Source organism: Schistocerca americana, unplaced genomic scaffold (assembly GCF_021461395.2).
Source record: "Schistocerca americana isolate TAMUIC-IGC-003095 unplaced genomic scaffold, iqSchAmer2.1 HiC_scaffold_196, whole genome shotgun sequence".
NCBI classification, from domain to species: domain Eukaryota; kingdom Metazoa; phylum Arthropoda; class Insecta; order Orthoptera; family Acrididae; genus Schistocerca; species Schistocerca americana.
The window spans coordinates 215,001-220,000 of record NW_025725902.1 but is presented as its reverse complement, the minus strand read 5'-3'; the positions used below and the strand labels follow the sequence as shown (position 1 = coordinate 220,000).

General features: G+C 51.6%; 1 non-coding gene across 1 annotated transcript in view; it reads left to right on the top strand.

The window, feature by feature from the left end:
- The first annotated feature begins 4,573 nt into the window (after positions 1-4,573).
- LOC124573762 overlaps positions 4,574-5,000 on the top strand; it is a 1,910-nt gene continuing 1,483 nt past the window's right edge. The window contains exon 1 of the ribosomal RNA XR_006972116.1: positions 4,574-5,000. This exon is cut by the window's right edge and continues 1,483 nt beyond it. This is a non-coding gene — a ribosomal RNA (small subunit ribosomal RNA).

The window sequence follows — 5,000 nt, the reverse complement described above, 5'->3', positions numbered from 1 at the left end:
ACCCGTATTGTGCCTTAACCTAACCCACGTTGTGCCTTAACCTAACCCACGTTGTGCCTTAACCTAACCCACGTTGTGCCTTAACCTAACCCACGTTGTGCCTTAACCTAACCCACGTTGTGCCTTAACCTAACCCACGTTGTGCCTTAACCTAACCCACGTTGTGCCTTAACCTAACCCGTATTGTGCCTTAACCTAACCCGTATTGTGCCTTAACCTAACCCGTATTGTGCCTTAACCTAACCCGTATTGTGCCTTAACCTAACCCGTATTGTGCCTTAACCTAACCCGTATTGTGCCTTAACCTAACCCGTATTGTGCCTTAACCTAACCCGTATTGTGCCTTAACCTAACCCGTATTGTGCCTTAACCTAACCCGTATTGTGCCTTAACCTAACCCACGTTGTGCCTTAACCTAACCCACGTTGTGCCTTAACCTAACCCACGTTGTGCCTTAACCTAACCCACGTTGTGCCTTAACCTAACCCACGTTGTGCCTTAACCTAACCCACGTTGTGCCTTAACCTAACCCACGTTGTGCCTTAACCTAACCCACGTTGTGCCTTAACCTAACCCATATTGTGCCTTAACCTAACCCATATTGTGCCTTAACCTAACCCATATTGTGCCTTAACCTAACCCATATTGTGCCTTAACCTAACCCATATTGTGCCTTAACCTAACCCATATTGTGCCTTAACCTAACCCATATTGTGCCTTAACCTAACCCATATTGTGCCTTAACCTAACCCATATTGTGCCTTAACCTAACCCATATTGTGCCTTAACCTAACCCATATTGTGCCTTAACCTAACCCATATTGTGCCTTAACCTAACCCATATTGTGCCTTAACCTAACCCGTATTGTGCCTTAACCTAACCCGTATTGTGCCTTAACCTAACCCGTATTGTGCCTTAACCTAACCCGTATTGTGCCTTAACCTAACCCGTATTGTGCCTTAACCTAACCCGTATTGTGCCTTAACCTAACCCGTATTGTGCCTTAACCTAACCCGTATTGTGCCTTAACCTAACCCGTATTGTGCCTTAACCTAACCCGTATTGTGCCTTAACCTAACCCGTATTGTGCCTTAACCTAACCCGTATTGTGCCTTAACCTAACCCGTATTGTGCCTTAACCTAACCCGTATTGTGCCTTAACCTAACCCGTATTGTGCCTTAACCTAACCCGTATTGTGCCTTAACCTAACCCGTATTGTGCCTTAACCTAACCCACGTTGTGCCTTAACCTAACCCACGTTGTGCCTTAACCTAACCCACGTTGTGCCTTAACCTAACCCACGTTGTGCCTTAACCTAACCCACGTTGTGCCTTAACCTAACCCACGTTGTGCCTTAACCTAACCCACGTTGTGCCTTAACCTAACCCACGTTGTGCCTTAACCTAACCCACATTGTGCCTTAACCTAACCCACATTGTGCCTTAACCTAACCCATATTGTGCCTTAACCTAACCCATATTGTGCCTTAACCTAACCCATATTGTGCCTTAACCTAACCCATATTGTGCCTTAACCTAACCCATATTGTGCCTTAACCTAACCCATATTGTGCCTTAACCTAACCCATATTGTGCCTTAACCTAACCCATATTGTGCCTTAACCTAACCCATATTGTGCCTTAACCTAACCCATATTGTGCCTTAACCTAACCCATATTGTGCCTTAACCTAACCCATATTGTGCCTTAACCTAACCCATATTGTGCCTTAACCTAACCCATATTGTGCCTTAACCTAACCCATATTGTGCCTTAACCTAACCCATATTGTGCCTTAACCTAACCCATATTGTGCCTTAACCTAACCCATATTGTGCCTTAACCTAACCCATATTGTGCCTTAACCTAACCCATATTGTGCCTTAACCTAACCCATATTGTGCCTTAACCTAACCCATATTGTGCCTTAACCTAACCCATATTGTGCCTTAACCTAACCCATATTGTGCCTTAACCTAACCCATATTGTGCCTTAACCTAACCCATATTGTGCCTTAACCTAACCCATATTGTGCCTTAACCTAACCCATATTGTGCCTTAACCTAACCCATATTGTGCCTTAACCTAACCTATATTGCGCCTTAACCTAACCCATGTTGCGCCTTAACCTAACCTATGTTGCGCCTTAACCTAACCTATGTTGCGCCTTAACCTAACCTACGTTGCGCCTTAACCTAACCTATATTGCGCCTTAACCTAACCTATATTGCGCCTTAACCTAACCTATATTGCGCCTTAACCTAACCTATATTGCGCCTTAACCTAACCTATATTGCGCCTTAACCTAACCTATATTGCGCCTTAACCTAACCTACGTTGCGCCTTAACCTAACCCACGTTGCGCCTTAACCCAACCCACGTTGCGCCTTAACCCAACCCACGTTGCGCCTTAACCCAACCCACGTTGCGCCTTAACCCAACCCACGTTGGGCCTTAACCCAACCCACGTTGCGCCTTAACCCAACCCACGTTGGGCCTTAACCCAACACACGTTGGGCCTTAACCCAACACACGTTGGGCCTTAACCCAACACACGTTGGGCCTTAACCCAACACACGTTGGGCCTTAACCCAACACACGTTGGGCCTTAACCCAACACACGTTGGGCCTTAACCCAACACACGTTGGGCCTTAACCCAACACACGTTGGGCCTTAACCCAACACACGTTGGGCCTTAACCCAACACACGTTGGGCCTTAACCCAACACACGTTGGGCCTTAACCCAACACACGTTGGGCCTTAACCCAACACACGTTGGGCCTTAACCCAACACACGTTGGGCCTTAACCCAACACACGTTGGGCCTTAACCCAACACACGTTGGGCCTTAACCCAACACACGTTGGGCCTTAACCCGCTCTGTAATTGTCATACGACGCGTTAAATTAGTGTAGTGTTGCCTAACTGCAACCCCCGCAATATAGTTTGCTACTCGCACTGCCTGGTCCCCAGTGTATCGCTTCATGTTAAACACCTTGCAGCGATACACTGTAATGTGGATGGCAGCAGGACGTACATGCTCAATGCCCTTCGCAGTTGTTCATTGGCATTCGCATGGCGAAGCACTTAGCCTACGCTGTGGTACGGCCTGTGTCAACTGTCCGCTGATGTTGTACGTCCAAATCACACACTGTACTGCACATTGGTCCTCATGTACTGAATGATACATCGTGGTACATGTGACCGTACAACGACTGCGCCAACAACGGCGAACCATGCGGTCCAACTGTTGTGCACTCAGCTATGTGTCGTCTCCCTATAAGAGCCGGATTGCAGTGTGGTATGCCCTGGATGGCGATCAGCATGAGCCGTCTGTTGATGTAGTGGCGCGTGTTGTCAGACGTAGTCGTCTCTTCTCACACACCGTGACAGCATGGTGCACTGCGTTCCACATCTGCGACATGCGACAGAGGCCGGTTGACAGTCGTTCGCGCAATGGACATCGCATACGTACGGGGGCCACCTTCCACGTGTTCGCGAAGCGTGCACATGTTGTTGCGTGTATGTGGGCAGACATAGTGTGTCGTGACACCTGACACAGGCATGCAACAATCGTTGAATTTGCAAATGGCGATGGACGTCTACGTTTGCTGGTGACGTTACGCAAATGAACAACTGGTAAACCGTTGTGGTGCGGTTGTTCTCGCTAGAGGTGAATCAGTGATGGCGACGATCGGTTGAGCTACCAACCGGTTGTTTCAGCGATACCCACCATGCCCACGAACGTGAATGGCATGTGGGTGTGAAGCGATACGCGGCGGTGGCTGGGTGGGACCGTCCCCGGCCGGTGAGGGGGGGCCTCCCGGCGTGCTGGCCGCGCGGTGCGTGGGCGCACGCGCTACAGCCGGCTGGTGTGGGCGGCCAGTGGCAGGCGCGCCGGCCGACGGAGGCGGCAGGCGGCGCAGCTGCGCGCCGGCGCACCCTGCACGCGGCGCCGTGCGGCCAAAGTAGGTCCTCGCGGGCCCGGTGCGAAGCGCGGTGGACATCTGCAGTGTGCTGGTCCGATTGAGGACTGTGTGCGCTGAGGATGCGCCGCCGCCCGGCGCTCGGCGCCGCGACGCCGTCTGCTGCTCGGTCGCCTCTGCGGTTCTCGCAGGTGGTTTGTATCGCAGCTGTGCGGACGTGTTGGCGCGTGCGCTGTGCTGGGAGAGTTCGCTTCGGCACCCAAGTGGGGCTTTTGTCCTTCTGTGGCGCTGGCGTTGGAGCTGCCGGCCACCGTAGGTGGCGCGTGTTGTCTCCCGCCGGCAATGCCACGACAGCACGCTCCCGGGCCTCTGTCGGCAGCGGCAAGCTCAGTTGGGAGCACGGGTGGTCGCACCTAAAGCGTCTACTCGCCAAACTCCGGGCGATTGCGCCTCTCTCGAACCCGACCAAGTACTTAGGACGGCGCTGCGCGCCGCCGGGACCTGAGAGGGTTTCGAGGTGTATCGTGCAGGGGAGCTCAGCCTCCTCCTGTTTGCAGAATAATTGAGCGGACGCTTGCGTGTTCGCGCGGGCCCCCGGGACACACTCCCGGGCGGCCGGCTGCTCAGCTCTAGTTGACGCAGCTCCCTGGTTGATCCTGCCAGTAGTCATATGCTTGTCTCAAAGATTAAGCCATGCATGTCTCAGTACAAGCCGCATTAAGGTGAAACCGCGAATGGCTCATTAAATCAGTTATGGTTCCTTAGATCGTACCCACGTTACTTGGATAACTGTGGTAATTCTAGAGCTAATACATGCAAACAGAGTCCCGACCAGAGATGGAAGGGACGCTTTTATTAGATCAAAACCAATCGGTCGGCTCGTCCGGTCCGTTTGCCTTGGTGACTCTGAATAACTTTGGGCTGATCGCACGGTCCTCGTACCGGCGACGCATCTTTCAAATGTCTGCCTTATCAACTGTCGATGGTAGGTTCTGCGCCTACCATGGTTGTAACGGGTAACGGGGAATCAGGGTTCGATTCCGGAGAGGGAGCCTGAGAAACGGCTACCA